At 39.8% G+C, this 18128-nt stretch overlaps 1 protein-coding gene across 2 annotated transcripts in view; it reads right to left on the bottom strand.

The window, feature by feature from the left end:
* Positions 1 to 17006, bottom strand: part of KLHL13 (kelch like family member 13) — a 198818-nt gene extending 181812 nt beyond the window's left edge. The window contains exon 1 of one of the 2 annotated variants that reach the window (XM_003918183.3): positions 16648 to 17006. The gene's annotated coding sequence lies outside the window, so the exon portion shown is untranslated. The remainder of the gene's footprint in view (positions 1 to 16647) is intronic. The other variant, XM_003918178.4, reaches the window with a different exon arrangement.
* Positions 17007 to 18128: the final 1122 nt, after the last annotated feature.

Genomic DNA, 18128 nt, shown 5'->3' with positions numbered 1-18128 from the left:
TATAATCCCAGCACTTTGGAGGCCGAGGCAAGTGGATCACTTGAGGCCAGGAGTTCGAGACCAGCCAACCTGGGCAACACAGCAACACCTCGTCTCTAATAAAAATTTAAAAAAAAAAAAAAATTAGCTGGGCATGGGTGCACACACCTGTAGTCCCAGTGACTTGGGAAGCTGAGGTGGGGGATTCCTTGAGCCCTGGAGGCAGAGGTTGCAGTGAGCTGAGATGGTGCCACTGCACTCCAGCCTGGGTGACAGAGCCAGACCTTGTGAAGAAGGAGGGGAGGAGAGGGGAGGGGAGGAGGGGGGGGGGGGGGGGAGGAAGGAAGGAAGGAAGAAAGAAAGAAAAGACACTTACCCTTGACTATACAAATGTGCTATACTATTTATATAATAAATCTTTCTCTATGTACATACTTTTTGTCTATACAAAGTCAAAATTCCCTCACAGGCACATGAAGTAAAGGTTCTCTCCTCACGCTTTCCATTTTTAGATGATGCCTAATATACTATAGAGAGCTCTGCTTATTGTTCTTTGTAATTTTTGGCAAAATACAGTATACCATTTTCACTTTCTACAAAACAATTTTTGAACAATGGCTCCAAAATGCACCGGGAGAGTTCATGCCACTAGTTAATGTACCTAGTCTCCGAATGGCTGGCAAAATAGCACGGGCTGATGCTGCAGCTGCTACCACGTTCTCAGTTGCTTCTGGAATTTTTATAGTTTATTGGCGTAATATGAGAATATATACAATTATCTATAGTATGTCATGACTAATACATATGCAATACTAATACTATAAGCTTGCTACTTACACTTACTTTCTCCATTAAGAAAAACACTGACATCGTTATGTTATTTATCATGGGAATTGATAGTATATCACACTTTTGCTTTTGAGCAAAAACGAGAACCCATTAAGTTCATATTTTTTAAATGGCATATTAGACAATATGTCAGTTTCATGACCCATTCAGCCTTCAACCCAGCCCACCTATCAGATACAATATAAAAAAATTGTATTACTCGCCTACTTAAAACTGCCAATGATTTCCCTCAGCAGCCTGTTATTCAAATCCCTCCATTTTCTAGCCCAATTTTTCTGTATTCTCTCTTACTACTAAATATCACTCAACTAAAGAGATCTCAAAATTCTCCCGTATATCCTTGTCTTTCCATTTTTATTTATACATTGCCTATATCTTGAATGTCCTCTCATATCAAAATCCTACTCAGCCACCAAGGCTCACTGTAAAACCAAGATCCTTGGTCAAACCTAACTTGACTATTCCAATCATTTCTACTCCTTCGGCAACCTTTTCTCAATCACCTCTTCCATGTCTATATATATCATCTGTCTAACAATATTGCAAGATCCTTGAAAGTGGAGGCCCTTGAGCAACTAATTTAACTTCCTTCTATGTATTAGTCATGTGTCCTTTTAAAATCTTTTAGAAGGGCTGGATTAAACGATCCCTAGGGCTCTTCCTAACTCTTACACATCAATTGTTTGTGCCTTCTATAATTTATATATTAATCAACTGATGTTTATTTCAAATTATTTTATTTTATCAACACCTTTTACAAAATTACCCAGTTCTAGCTACCAGAAAATACTCTAAGTATTGCAATTTCCAGATGGTAGATAGGAAGTGTTGACATCTTAATCAAAGAGTCATAATTAGTAAACTATTCATTCATTTTCTTACCAACAAACATTCACTAAAGCTCAACTCTGGAGCAGGTATCATGCCAGACAATACAGATAACTGAGTTGGCCCCTTCACTCAAGGAATTCACAATCCAGGGAGAGAGATACAGAAGGAAAAACACTACTTATAATAAAGGTTGCTAAAGAGAGTCATGAGCAATACTATGGAAATACATGAAAGAAACACATAACAGGGGTTTGGAGTAGAGGAGGCTCAAGAAAACCTTCCCAGAAGAGGTGCTATCTAAACTGAACCCTGAAGGACAAAAAGTAGTCAGCAGTTTAGGCTAAGTAATGATATGGTTTGGCTCTGTGTCCCCACCCAAATCTCATCTCAATTTATAATCCCCAAATGTCAAGGGAGGGACCCGTAATCCCCATGTGTCAAGGGAGAGAGGTGATTGGATCATAGGTGCAGTTTTCCCCATGCTGTTCTCATGATAGTTCTAACGAGATCTGATGGTTTTATAAGTGTTTAGAAGTCCCTCTGTCACTCTTCTCTCTCCTGCCACCTTGTGAAGAAGGTGCTTGCTTCCCCTTCGCCTTCCACCATGATTGTAAGTTTTCTGAGGCTCCCCCTCCATCAAAACTGTGATTCAATTAAAACTCTTTCCTTTATAAATTATCCAGTCTTGGATACTTCTTTATAGTAGTGTGAAAACAAACTAATACAAGTAGCAAGTACAAATGTGTGATAAGAGAGCATGGCCAGTTTGGGGAAGTCCAAGTAGTCCCCATAAGGCTGTAACTTTGAATGGGGTGAGACAGGAGCTAGACGTACAGGCAGGAGTCAAGTCATGATGGGCTTGTATACTCTGCTGAGAAGTTTTAATTTTTACCCTGAAGCAAATGTGTAGCTGATGTCATAGAGATAATATCTCCAGATAAGAAATTGATGAATGATTAAAGGTTTACATTATGGACAATGTATAGCAGAGAGTGTTAGTTATTCCCCAATATCTGTTCTTCCCAGCTCATATAGTAATAAACTTTTTGATTGGTACATATCCATGTAGCGAAGGGCCACATTTTCCAGCTTCTCTTGTAGCTAGGTATCACCAGAGGATTAAGTTCTGGCCAGTGGGGTATGTGTGAAAGTGATGTGTGCAAATGCTAAATTACATCCTTAAAGGAAAGGAGTGTGTTTTCTTCTGCCGCTTTTCCTGTTCCTTTGAATGTAACGTTCTTAGAGAAGATCAAAGAGAGTGCATATAAAACTGAGAGTGCCTCACAGAATGAAGATAGAACTTTGTTCACCACTGCATCCCCATCACCTGGGTTAAAGAAAGTACTTGCTAATTTCTGTTGAATTAATTTGTGTAAAATACCTCATTTTCTCTCATTAGAGAAACAAAGTGCTGCCCTACATAGTAAGGCTAATTAAAGCTAGCGAATCTTCTTTATGTGCAGATAAAGCAGATCCCCCTATAAAACAGGTAGATGGACCTAACCTACATGCAGAGTCATTCTAAATCACTTAAGACTTTACCATTTTAGGCACTGACTTAAGCAGAAAATCAAACTATTGTGAAGTAATAGTTTATGAGTATAATGTAATAGGTTCATTTGTTAAAATCAATAAATGATACATTAAGTCACAGAAAACTCAATATTCACATTACTCAAAATCCTCTCTCCTAAATGATGTGATACTTTCTCATTCAGCATGCCCCTCTTATACCAGACCAATTTCGCTTGCCTTAAATGAACAGGCTTCTAACCTCTTTTAACATAGCCCAATATCACAATGGCTAATAATCAAAATCTAGCCGTGAGGAAAGGTAGCATCATACACACAAGCCAGAATTTCTAAATCAAGCAAGCTTTTTGTTTTTAACTCTGCGGCACCTGACTCCCTGATCCCAGGTGATGTCAACTATTGAGCTTAGCATAAAGAGGCGCCTCCACCTAATTAATATAAAGGTGTGCTTAGTTTTTTTATTCTAGTGACAGCAGTGCCATCTTAATTGATTCTATCCTACCTACTAGCTGTGAAATCACTACACCTTTGCCATACATGGCAAAGCAGAAATTCCATCTATGCAAATAAAAAATATACTTAAGATTCACAGGAAATCATTTTATCAACTCACTTTAATTTCAACTAAAACTACTTTGACCCCTGAGTAGAAACAACCCAAGTATATAATAGGCATCTAAAAATACCCAAAAAGTGTAAAATGACGTTTCAAGATCATTCTGAAAGAAAAATTCGGTAAAATTAAAAGTAGGAAAAATCATAAAAAGAAAAAGAGAACAACCTAAGATTAACTCATTTTAAAAGACACTTATGTTCTTTAGGACATTTAATTATGCCTGAAGGTCATTTTTTAATAATAGAAGGAGATAGTAATTATTTAGTCCGAAAGATACACTGACTGTAGCCTATTACTTTATTGAAGACCTGAGAACAGCCTGCCTCCCCCAACACACACACAGATGTTTGGTTTGGTAACTCCCACTGGACAGAAACACAGTCCTTGACTATAAACACTAACTGTATGTTTTTTGAAGTCTAAATAGCTGAAAAGTCAGTGGCCAAACTTTTTTTAATTCCAGTTGTTTCATACTATCTGTACACAGTATCATGGAATACATTTTATAAGATATTTTTCAGCCACATGCAGTTGCTCACACCTGTAATCCCAGTACTTTGGGAGGCCAAGGTGGGAGGACCACTTGAGCCCAGAAGTTCAAGAACAGCCTGGGCAACATACCGAGGCCTCATTTCCACTAAAAAAAAAGAAAAAAAATTGCTAGGCATGTTGATGTGCGCCTGTGGTCCCAGCTACTCAGGAGGCTGAGGTGGGAGAAACATTTGAGCCCCAGAGGTCAAGTCTGCAGTAAGCTGTGATCATGCCACTGCATCCTAGCCTGGAAAACAGAATGAAGTCCTGTCTCAAAAAAAAAAAAAAAAAGACATTTTCCACAACACACCACCCCAATACTATGCCCCAGCCAAACAAAAGGTGTGGGGGAGTTGCTTTTACCTCTATCATCTGTTCACTAGTAACCTATGCCAGGTATAACCTTTAGAAGTATTTAAAAATATCAGTGTATACACATAAAATTTCTCAGAAATCTTTGGCTCTGGCCCATTATAGAGCAGACACAGACAAGGAGGCAGCCACTCATACTAGTGGGTTTAGCAGTTTTGTTTTAAATACAAGTCTGGCTTTGCTATTTAGAACTAAGATCAATACCTTTATGACAAATACAAATATACAATCAACTTGAATTGAGAATTCAAAATTAGATCAATCCATAATCCCTTGAAAGACAGTCACCGATCAAAATTAAATTAAAAGGAGGAAGAGCTCTACAGCAATTTGGAGCTAGACTGCAGAAAAACGGCATGAGGTCTGTTAGACTGAGCATAAATCATGAATATTTTGATAGAGAAGCAGTAGTACCAACAGACACACTAGTTCCATCCTCTTTGTGGCCACATTTGTTTCAAAGCAAGTTTCTCTTTTTGAGGTGATAAAAATGTTCTAAAATTGTGGTGACAGTTGCTCAGCTCTGTGAGTATACTAAACACTACTGAATTATATTAAACAGGTAAATTGTATGATGAGTGAATTATATCTTAGTAAAGCCGTTAAATATTTTTTTCAACACAGGATTGTGAAGTCAAATATTGTACACAAAACCAGAGCTCTGATTAGCCGCCAGTAAAAAGATTCCCAATTTGTTTTAACCTCTAAAGTTTTTTTCCAGTTTAAAATAAACACGCCCACACACACATATACAGACATGCACCTGTGCACACACACATGCACATATGTACACATAGCTTTGGGCATTAAAATATTCAGAAATATGTTCCTTGCTTTTCAATAAGACCTCCTTGAAAAGTGCCTTCTTCAAAATATCTTTCCAACTTTAACACCCTCATCTGATCATTTCTCTGTACTTCTCTAGAATCTGTTTTCTAACATGCCTTTTTTAAATATCATGCTCTCTTATATAATGGCTTCTGTCAGAGACAGAATGAAAGGAAGTGTTGTGGTTAAAAGCATAGACTCAAGAATCAGACTACATGCATTTTATTCCTAGCTCTTATATTTATTAGGTGTGTAACCACAGGCAAGTTATCCAGCATCTATGTGCCTCAGTTTCCTCATCTGTAAAGTGGAGCTAGTAATAGTTCCTACCTCATCATATTGTTATATGGTTTAAATGTATCAATGCATCAGATGCACTTGGAAGGGTCCCAGGCTCATAATGAGTGCAATAATGATTTATTAGTCACTGGCTGGTTGGTAATAATATTAGTATTGGCCGATATCAAATTGACTCATGTTCTCTGTTGCCCCTGGCAAGATTATAACCTATTTCAGGGCAGTGAATACATTTTCTACCTCCTAGTAGAGTGCTTAACGTATAATTGCTTGTTCATAAATGTTTACATGGATACTGTACCTATATGATACCAAAAGTACTTATAAAATTCTTACTAAATCCAAAACTCATTTTGATAAATACCAAATTGTGCAAGAAAGTGTATAGGTATAGAATGTAGGTATCACAACTACTGACATTTTGCTTTAACCCCATCAATTGAAAGGCTACAGATATTAAAGGATCCTTTGGGCTAAAGAGCTTTTAATATCATTAGTACAAAAGCATTGGATTAGAAACTAAAGGCCTACTCTTAGCTCCACCTCACAGGACGCAACCCTTCTGCAATTTACTTAAACTCACTGTGCATATTCCACAGGAATAAACAGAATAAGGACAGTTAATCATGCTTCAAAAGAAAGATGCTCTAAAAATAAAGGGTATTATCTTTATTTAAGGTTTCAGCTAATGACCTAATGGTAGAGTCAGTCTAATTTTTCTAAAATATATATATATTTGACTATTGTCTTTTTATCATCAAATGATACTGAGAATGATAGCTATCTATAAATGTAGGTATCACTGCTAATAAATATTTCATCAATATAGTGAGCTAAGTTTTTCAAGCACTTGGATATACATTATCTTAATAACAGTCACAAAAACCTGTGAATATACAGTATATGACCAATGTGTTACCTGGTCTTTTCCCTTCTGTGCACCTGTGGCATTTCATAACCAAGGATTATCTGTTTCATCATTTGTCTGACATTGGAACCAAAGGGCATCATGTAAGAAAGTAGGAAAGATACATTCATGTACTTTCAACTTAAAAGATTAGTCTATCCCTCTAACATCTAAAGCTGTTCTCAATACTCCATTTAGATTTATCCATTCATCAAAGCTACTATCAAACTTTTATCTTCTCTTAAAGTATTATTTGATTTGCTATTAGAGTAATCATGATAAAAACTTGAAATAACCATAACAACTCAAAATCCATAAAAAGACATTATTCACAACAGAATTATACTTCTTCTCAATGACTTAACTATTACAAATGCTTCAGTATTTTCTTCTTTGGCGACTTAAAATCTGGAACGATTAGCAATAAATCAGAAAAAATGTGTGACCTCTGTGATTATCAGAAGACCAAATGTTTTCATGTTTAAAAGACAACATTGTTCATAGTATACATTATCCTGCATATCCCTTTTCCTTCAAAATGGATATTAAAATTTAAAATCCTATTAAACCAAACAGTATCACATTTAAATAAATATTGGGTTAATTGTATTAAAAACTGACATTTTTCTTGGATTCAATGTGATGCCATATTTGAGTAAGTAATAAGCCAAGCATTCACCGTAAACTTTCTTGTCTGCCAGAAAACTAGTGTTACTTCTAAACAGTCTACTCACCACTTACGAGATGCACATTCGAAAAACAGCATTCCAGCTAGGATTAAGACAATATAAAAAAAGAAGACACACAATATCACATTTCTGCTTCATATATGATAGGCAAAGCTCCTATAGTATGCTCCAAGTTATCAACTAATTCAGCCACAAATCGATGAAAATAATAATAAGTAAAGTTATATTTCATATGTGGCTTACGTGTGCTTAGCACTCTATATGCGTTATTAATTTAATCCTTAAACTAGATGAGATAGTTTACAAGGGAGATAAACAAGGTTCAGAGAGGTGAAGCAAGTTGCCCAACAAGAGGCAGTCAGGATTTGAACCCAAGCCTATGATTCCAAGGTTCAAGATCATAGCCATTAAGCTCTACTGCCTTTCCACTAAGAAATATCCAAGAGTGAGGCCAGGTGCAGTGGCTCATGTCTGTAATCGCAGCAAATTGGGACGATGAGGATTGCTTGAGCCCAAGACCAGCCTGAGCAACATGGTGAAACCCTGTCTCTACAAAAAATACATAAAATTAGCCAGGCGTGGTGGCATGCACCTGTAGTCCCAGCTACTTGGGAGGCTGAGGTGGGAGGATCAGTTGAACTTGGGAGGTTGAAGCTGTAGTGATCCTTGACTTTGCACCACTGCACTCCAGCCTGAGTGACAGAGTGAGACCCTGTCATCTTAAGAGAAAAAAGAAACATCCAAGAGTGGAACAGAAAACTTTGTTGAAATGATCTTTAGAAATGTATCGCCATTTTTTAAAAGTGGGACCAAGAAACAAAACTCTACAAGCTACAAGCAAAACTCTTATCTCCTTTTACTGAACAGACTGTAAAAGCACTTCACACATAGACTATAAAGACCATCCATTAATCACAATCCTCTATACCCATGTCCTTACAAGCTTTGAGCAGTAACACAACAATATAACAATGTCAGGCCCTGTGAACTATGTCTGGCATGGAACAACAACAATGAAAGTGGGACTGCAATAATGAAAATCAGTTGAAAGATTTAGTGTTTGACTTACTCCATTTACTTTCATCCCCTTTCTTCACTGCCTTTTTCTTCTTCATCTTTCTCATCTGGAGCAAATTAAACCATCACGTTGTAACAGGCATTCCTCCAATGCTCTGCTGGCCTATTTTCAAAACCATCTCAAACTGTAGAAACCTTTTATCAACCTCAAAGCACATAATCCTTGACAACTTTCTTCTAGTATTAACTATTTCAGTGGCCAGCAATTAACAAAGCAATTTGTATCCTATGTTGTAAATGAAAGCAACTTTAAAGTTAGCAAAAGTTAACTTCAAATCAGTGAGACAGGCAAGTGTGCACAGAACAAGGCAAAGGTTTGACACCAAGAACTGTGCTGCTTTAAGTTCGTGGTCCTTGTGTTCTAATAACCTCTAACTTTTTTTTTTTTTTTTTTTTTTTTTTTGAAACAGGTTCTCACTCCATCACCCAGACTGAAGAGCAGTGGTGTGATTATAGCCCACTGCAACCTTGAACTCCTGGGCTCAAGGGATCCTCCTGCCTAAACGTCCCAAGTAGTTGAGACTATAGGCGTGTGCCTCCATGCCCAGCTAATTTTTTAATTTTTTGTTGTTGTTGTTGTTCTTATAGAGACAGGGTCTCGCTTTGTTGACCAGGATGGTCTTGAACTCCTGGGCTCAAGCAATGCTCCCGCCTAGGCATCCCAAAGTGTTGGGATAACAGGAGTGAGCCACTGCGTCTGACCTAATAACCTCTAATCTTAAGATATCATTCCCTAGGCAGGTCCTTCTCAGTCACCCTTAGCCATTACCCACCAACATTAAAAACTCTGTAAGAACTCAACACATGTTTAGATTTAGACCATTAGACCAAGGGTAGCCAATATGTACCCTTGAAATTGCGCAACAGAGAAAAACATTAATATCCATTAACTTTTCCACAGGTCATCATGGGAATTTATGGCTATGAAAATGCTTGGGTGTTTGACTAAAAGAACAGATTCGGGCAGTATAGCACCACCTCAGTGTTTTCCAAAGGGTCATCTCAGGGTTACCACAGCTGTCCTTGTAAGCAGAGACTTTCTCTGAAATATTGGGGTTTACCTCAAATTTTCTATGAATATTGCGTTCTAAGGCAAATTCATGTATCTGAATTTGCTTAAAGATTTTTAAATAGCTACCAGTTAATGTTCTCCTAAATCTCTGTGTAAAACAGATGCTTCAAGAAAATACAAGCTGCTTTATTTTGCGGCTCCTGGGCGCACTACCTTGTCACCACCCTGCTCAATCAGTACATGTGCTCCACTTTGAAGGACCCAAAGTAATGGAAAGAGCACTAGATAGAGATTCTATTTGTTTAGACTAGCACAATGCTTGGAATATAATAGGCACTTAATAAGTATTTGTTGAATGAATTGGCAGGATGGTTTCAAGGACTAGTTTTCAACTGCAAGAAAATTGCAGAAAAAATCCTTTGAGACATATAATTACTAGCAACCCCACAAAAGTAAAGAAAAAAAAACAGGCCAGGTACGGTGGCTCATGCCTGTAATCCCAATACTTTGGGAGGCCATGGCATGAGGATCACTTGAGGCCAGGGGTTCAAGACCAGCCTGGGCAGCATAGTGAAATCTCATCTCTACCAAAAACAAAAACTTAAGAAAATACACCAATTGTATATTGGTAAAGAACAAGAAAATCCATTTTGTTTTAGTTTAGTCAGAAAAGAAAATGCTGTCAAGATGTTATATAAAGATAATACCATGGGGGGTTGTGTTAAGATAATTAAAACCCAGTTCATATCATGGACACCAAGAAGAGTTTTCAATTAACTCCTGGGTTTTCCTTTGCATGTTTTTAATCTTAATGATGTCAAGTTTACAGAGGAAAATAAAGAATTGTAACGCACACTCATGTTCCCATGTAACCATGCAGGGGCTGGGGCTAAGGAAGGTCAGGAATCATGTCTCATTTGTTTTCTACCTTTCTCTTGCTTTTTTTTTTGTTGTGTTGTTGTTGTTGTTGAAATTGAGTCTCACCCTTTCACCAGGCTGGAGTGCAGTGGCACGATCTTGGCTCACTGCAACCTCTGACTCCCTGGCTCAAGCGATTCTCCTGCCTCAGCCTCCCGAGTAGCTGGGATTACAGGCACATGCCACCACACCCAGCTCATTTTTGTATTTTTAGTAGAGACAAGGTTTCACCATGTTGGCCAGGATGGTCTCGATCTCCTGATCTCATGATCCACCCGCCTTGGCCTCCCAAAGTGCTGGGATTACAGGCGTGAGCCACCATGCCCGGCTTTCTCTTGCTTTTAATACAGATTTCTATACACATTAGCAGTTCAACAAATGTTCAACAACTACAAAAAAAAATAAGTGTCTAATCACACTAAATAAATTCTTAACTGAATTTCTTACCCTCGCCCCCACAAAAGACTCTCTTGTGCTAAAGAAGCATAGTTTGGTTTAAATAACAACAGAAAAACAAAAAGTAAAGTGCTCTGAATGGTATCAGATGAGAGAGTACCAACAGACGAGTCTTGGCTCATTTCAATTACATGACCCTGCCATATCTATTTCCCTATGACATGAGGACCATTCAGTGAGTCCTCTATTCACAGAGTTACTGCATGAGTCAATCAGTACATATTTACATGGTAACTATTATGAGCAAGCTATTGTGGAAAGATAAAGTAGTTTATTTACCTCCCTAATCACCACCCACAGCAACAACATACTATGTGCAAGGCCCTGATTTAAGCAGTTTACTGCAAGGTGTACAATCTCATTTTAAAATCTTGGTGCCAGATGTGTTTCTGAATTTAGGAATGTCCAAACCTTTAGACAGGAAATAAACTTCATATACCATATGTTATGTAATACACCATTAGGGTCTATGGTGCAACCCCATAAACATATTAGCAATTCTATAGCAAAACAAAATAAAAATCAACATTAAGTAGAATAAAGACTATAAATACCCTACGCCAGTTTAAGTCAGGTTTTGCCACCACATGAGTTTTGGCATCTAAGTTACCAAATAACATTTTTATCAGTTTTCAGAGCTTTTGAAATTTAAAAATTGCAAACAAATTGTGGGCCTAGGCCAGGGGAGGTGGCTCACGCCTGCAATCCCAGCACTTTGGGAGCCCAAAATGGGTGGACTACCTGAGGTCAAGAGTTTGAGACCAGCCTCGCCAACACGGTGAAACCCGTCTCTACTAAAAATAAAAAGTTAGGCCAGGAGCAGTGGCTCACGCCTGTAATCTCAACACTTTGGGAGGCCGAGGCGGGTGGATCACGAGGTCAGGAGATCGAGACCATCATCACTAACATGGTGAAACCCCGTCTCTACTAAAAATACAAAAAATTAGCCTGGCGTGGTGGCACGCACCTGCAGTCCCAGCTGCTCGGGAGGCTGAGGTAGGAGAATCGCTTGAACCCGGGAGGCAGAGGTTGCAGTGAGCCGGGATCATGCCACTGCACTCCAGCCTGGGCAACAGAGCCAGACTCCGTCTCAACAAAAAAAAAAAAGAAAGAAAGAAAGAAAGAAAAAGAAAAAGTGGGCCTAGCTAATTCATGTAATCTTAGCAAGTACCATAAGAGGCAAGTTCTATTATCCCTTTTTTACATATAAGATAACTGAGGTACAGAGAGGTTTACTAATTCACCCAGTGTCCCACAACTATTAAGTCTCCTAGCTGGAATTGAAACCTAGGTGGCCTAGTTCCAGAGCTTGAACTCTGAACAAGTATGCTCTACAACCTCTCTCAGAAACCACTTCAGAACACCAGACAAACACATGAAAAGTATGTCAAAAAATTAATAGGAGAAACATCACAAGACAGCATTTATTCACTATTCAATAACTATTTATAAAGTGCATACCATGTGCTGGGTGCTCAGAATACAACAGTGAGCGAACCAGATAAGGCCTAGGTGGCCTTCATGAAGCCAGAGGCAAGTGGGGAGATGGCCAGGCATCAAAATAAGCATAATTATGACACAACAGGGCAAGTGCTGTTCACCTTCAGATGGGGAGATCTAGTTCAATGAGGAATAGTGTAATAGGACCTGGGATTCGAAATGACAAAAAAGAAAGACATGGCATCCATTTGACAAGCACCTACTGTGCACCTACTCTATGCCAGGAATAATGCTAAGCACAAAAGTTCCAAACTGGGGAAAATCAGTTTAAACCAATAGAGATTTGTGAAAGAGAATAATAAGGACATATGGGAAAGTAGGCTGGGATCAAATCATGGAGGATCCTTGCTTGAGTGGCTCAGTTAAGGAGGAAGTTGACCCTGCAAGCACTGATCAAGGTTATTTTGCATGTTATTCCCCCACAATATTAGGATTTACTCCTGTGGAATGTCAATAATCATCTGCATTCCTATTTGGGACCAACTAGACCTCAAAGCTGGATTGCTTTCAAGGAAGGGCTTAGGGCAATAAATTCATTGAAGCTTCAGGAAACACAGTAGCCCTAATCTCTCAAGGAATAAAAGTATGGCCATTTGAAAATGTTGGAGAGGCAACAGGTAAAAGAAAATGATAAGCCCTTCTTAAAATTCCAAAGGCCCTTTCTAAAACCTAGGTTATTCCTTTACACACAAATAAAATGTCCAACCTTCCAAAGGAAACATATTTCCATGAGAAAATAAGACATCATTCTTTGAAAAATAAATTCTTAAATTGAACAATGATCTGATTTTTAATAAAGTTGGTGACAACTTACCTTGTAGCACAAGTCACAATGTGACAGTGGAAAGTAAACTGCCTTTTAACATACTCACCTCAGTGTTCCCATTCCCCCATCCCCTTACCTAAACAGAGTAGAGGAACTGGATTACATGACTATTTAGCATATTGATCATAGAGGTTTTTTTTATTCTCAGGTATTAACATAAATGACTGAGTGAGTGGACATTCTATTTATCCTCTGCAAAACTTTTTTTTAATTTCCTTGGATAATTTTTTTAAGCCAATGACCTTCCCCAGGAAAGACTCTTCACTGGCTTCCTATTGTTCTAAGAATCAAACCCAAATTCTTTCTCAGGATCTCCAAGTCCTATTTATCTGTTATTGAGCTGCTTCTAGGCTCTGTAACATCTTCTTTAATCACTACCAGCTCACTAGGATCCAGTCATGCTGACTTGCTTTCTGCTCTTCAAAAACGCCAAGTCTCTTTTTCCCCCCTCAAGGCCTTGGCTCTTACTCTTCTCTCTGCAAGAATGTTATCTGGGGAATGTTCTCCCAGATTCTGACAAGGTAGGCCTATTCTCTCTTCTCTTTCAGGTCTCTGCTCAATCATCTTCTCTGAGAGGCCTTTCCTGACTTCCGACACTAAAATAGGCCCTTCCTAGTTATCTGTATCATATTCCCCTACTTATTGTCATTGCTGTTACTACAGTCTATAAGGATCTTCTTCATTTGTTTGCTTGTTTATTGTCTATATTCTCTGGTAGAATATAAGCACTGCGATACTCCACAAGAGCAAAGATCATGCTTTATGAGGTTTATCATTGTGCCTAATACAGGGCCTTGGCACACAAGTACCAAATAGATTTTGTAAAATGAGTTAGTAAATGAATGAATGATACAAAAAAACTGATTGTTATGAATATCAGTAACTTGAGAAAGCCGTTTTTATAATTTTGAGATATTTTCTCTAGGGCTATTCATTTCTCTACAGTCTTTCCACATTTTCTGAAATAATTCCTGCAAATTTGTTGTATTATTTCATAGCAATAAAAATACATCGGTTTCAATCAGTGGATTTAAGAAAAAAATATTTTCAAGAGGTTTTAGTGGTTTACCAAACATCAATAAAAATCAAACAATTTGAAAATTGGTCAGTCTCATTTCACTACCGCAAGTCAAATTACATGAAGAGAATGTGAAATGTAAATAAAATGAGAAAGAAGATAATCCAATAAATAAGTGCAGTTACATTTAGTAATAACAGAAATATCCAGTCTGATAATCTCTAGGTGTACCAGATGGACTATCAAACACATATTGAGTCATATTGAAGATTCAGAGCAAAATGCTTATGGCTAATTCACATCCACCTTTATTCTTTTCCTGGCAAATACAGTCTTACTATGCAATCACATTACTAGCAATCTTAGCTTAGATTTTGTATCAATAACAATCATGAAAAGAAAAAAGTAAGAAAATAGTATAAACTCTTTTCCTTGAAAAAGTTGTAAGTTTTTATGTCTTTTGAGAATGGTTTGCTAAGAAAATTACAGATTTAGAAAGGTGGGCCTATTAGAATAAGTACCCTTTCCCTACTACATTCCATTTTTTAATAAACCTCAAGTAAACCCAGGAATTTACCAAATCAATTGGGAAACTACAAATCATCTGCAAGTTATCTAACTAAATGCATAAGCAATAGGCTTTACTTTTCTTGTGAAAACTACTTTCTTCAGAACATCAACTAAGCCTTATATAATCACACAACACTTTTTGAAGTGTGTTTATAAAAATGGCAAATTAAAAACCTTGGGTTTTTTAATAATTGAAGCTCTTATTTATCTGTTTTTTAAATACATCATTTGATGTTGCAGCAGAAACTACTCTCATCTCACTGCCATAAGAAGTGCCACCGGGACAGTGAAATTTAGCCATTATCTTCATTCACAACCTGGTTTCTTCTGAGATTGCTGCCAATTAGTGCACACTGTGTCAATGGCAACACTAGGTCACACATCAGGCAAACAACTCTTTTACCGTTAAGTATGAGGCTATTAATAAAAACTTGCAGTTAAGGGAGCTAATATTTTTAGATGTAAAATGATGTCATAAATGCTGAATTATTTCATTTTTCTCAGTTTTTAAATTTGAACACTAGATACAGCCTATTTCCAAAAACACAGCTGCATATGTCAGCATGTGCTTGTTCACTGGTATTTGCCTCCACTGTGTGCTTCTCCATTCAGTTTTCTTCACACACTAATTGCAGTATGGAAGTGAGCAAATGAACCTCAGTATGGGAGCTAACACCACAACTACATGGGGAGAAAGTGATATCCCTAAGAGTGAGTAGTCTTTTTTGTAACTACGTGGTTTTAAAATACGCTGCTTTTAGAGGGTTTATACAAATATGAAATCTACTGTTAAGAAACTGTGGCTTCAAAAAAAACAATAAATTTTTTAAAAAGCAGGTGCTCTCCAGAGACAGTTTTAAATTCCAGCGTTTCTTAGTCTCCATTCAATGTGCTTAGTTGCCAGCCTATGCTAACTTGAACGACTTTATCCCAAACCACTAAAGTCCTCTGACTACATTAAAACTATGAACATCCCAGTTTACAATTAGAGAAATGGAGCCAGGCATCACAAGCCCCACCAATCCTCTCTCTCAGGCCTGTTCAGCAGCCAGGGAATAATCAGATTTAGGACCATGTACGAAAATTGCGTACAAACATATATACATACATTTTAAGTGACTATTGTTCTTGGGCTAAGTTAATGAAACCTAGAAAGAAACTTTAAAGTTCCCTAGTTGATATTTACTAAGGCTATTTAGTGAAGGGATGATCTCATCACTTTCAGTAAACTGTAGCCTAGACTATAAGCCTCCACGAAAATCATTAGTCAACTGTGATTAAACAAGCAAACAAAAAAAAAAGTCAAAATATTCAGAGCTGAAGACATTCAGAGCGAAGTTAAAAGCTTCGAGGAAGAAGAGGAGAGTGCTCCTGACTTGGGAGCCAGGAGAGGAGCCTCCTAAGTTAGAAGCTTCTGAAGGAGAGATGGATTAGGAGGCACAAAGCAGAAACTGTTAGAGGGCAAGAGACAGTGGGGCCGGGGCGGGCAGAGGGACCCCAGACCGTCAGGGCAGCAACAGCGAGGCCCAGAGAAGAAAATCTTGGAGACATGACAAAGAAGCACAGGAAAGCCGGCTTCTGGGGTCCTAGAAAAACCCAGGCGTCCGACGGAGCCAGAAGGACCGGGAGAACGGGATGCGAAGGTGTAAGGATGAGGGCGCGCACCAGCACGCGGGAGAAAAAGAGGGGGCGGCGGGCAAAACGAAGCTGGTTCCCTGCTCCTCTACTCCTCTGCCCCTGGTACAGATCGCAACTCCTCGCCGCGCACCGCGCAGCGCCAGGTCCGGAGGCAGGGAAGCGGCTGATGGAGCCCCTGTGACTTCGGGACCCTGCCTCACCTTGCTCGCCGCGTCCTGGCGTCGCGCCGCTTGTCCGCCGGGTGCTGCGCTCCGAGGGCCAAAGAGGGAGTCTCGCGGCGCAGCCGGGGCTCCCTCCTGCTGCGAGGCACCAGCACCCGCACCTTCGCACCCTCTGCTAGTCCCGGCCACTTCACCCTGTCCTGGCGCAAGCGGAGAGCACGGACCCTAACCCGAATGCCGCTCCAGTTATTTTCAAAACTCCCCGTTCCAGGCTTCCCGGGAATAGGAGCTGAGCTACTGCGGCCGCAGCGGCAGAGCCTCCGCCTGACCTCACCAGGGTGTGGGGGGGACTGCTGAGGGAGGGGGGCGGGAACCCAGTTGGGGAGGGAGGGGGCAGTGGGGGGAGGGAGCGCGCGGGCGGGGGAAACATGGCGGCGGGGGTGGCCCCGGCGGCGCCTGCGCGGGAGGCAGGGTGGCGGGGAGCTGTGGCTAGGACAGTGTGTGGGGTCCCAACGGAACTCCCAGGCTGTAGCCAAAGCTTGACAGGGCTGGACCCTGAAGCTGAATGACCGCTAAGTGGCCCTCACGCCTCCGAAACCGGGAGGGTCGGGTGTGAGCCCACATGGCTTCTAGTGCCGGGAGGCAGAGAAAGTGAAAAGTGTCAAGTATCCAAGGACAACAGTGCAGCCGCCCTGGGTTAGCCACTCCAAGGAGGTCCACCCGTGCATTCTGCCAGCCGTAGCCTCGGCCTCCTCATAGTCACGGCAGGGCCCCGGCAAAGGGTGTGCTCTGGAAGCGGTGCCACCTCACCTCAGTGGGGCCCACGTCTCAAAATAAGCCTGACCCAGGCTCTCACACAAATACCACTCTTCTAGTGGGATAAGCGCTTCATCCCTCCCCCTCCCTGCTGCAGTACACAACATTAAGAAAGAGGAAGGATAAAAGCTACAAATAACTGTTTAACATTTTACTGAGCGTCTGCTATGAACCAAGCACTGAAGCTTCAACTTACCTAATTCACAGCTACTCTGTAAGTTACACACTATTGTCTCCATTTTACAAGTGACAAAACTGAGGTGTATAGGTTAAGCAAGTTGCCAGAGGTTACGTAAATAGTGACAGAGCGGGACTCAGGATCCCAAGCGGTGTGATTCTGGCACCCAGGCTCTTTACTATGCGACCTGCTTCCCAACTCTGGTGGGACTGCTCTTCTAAGTCAGAATCTTGATTCTGTTCTATCAGCCTAGCCCCCAACAAAAACCCCCGTCAAGCCTGTTTTTCCCCTTGCTTGTCTTCTATTCATTCTTTGCCTTCTTGACGGTTACAGCCTGGGGCCACCTTCTTACACCTCTTCCTTTGCCCTTCCTTGCCTTTCTACTTATAATTCCAGACTCCTCCTTGGGAAAATAAAGGGAGTTTGCTCTTAGCAACCAGTTTAATCACTGTTGTGATTTTTTTCTTTGGCTGTTTTTTGGTTTTTTTTTTTAAGGAAGTGATGCGGTGAGTGTGGAATCTTTATG

This window comes from Papio anubis, chromosome X (assembly GCF_008728515.1).
Source record: "Papio anubis isolate 15944 chromosome X, Panubis1.0, whole genome shotgun sequence".
Taxonomy (NCBI): domain Eukaryota; kingdom Metazoa; phylum Chordata; class Mammalia; order Primates; family Cercopithecidae; genus Papio; species Papio anubis.
Note: the sequence above shows the minus strand (reverse complement) of the source record. Positions and strands in the feature narration are given on the sequence as shown.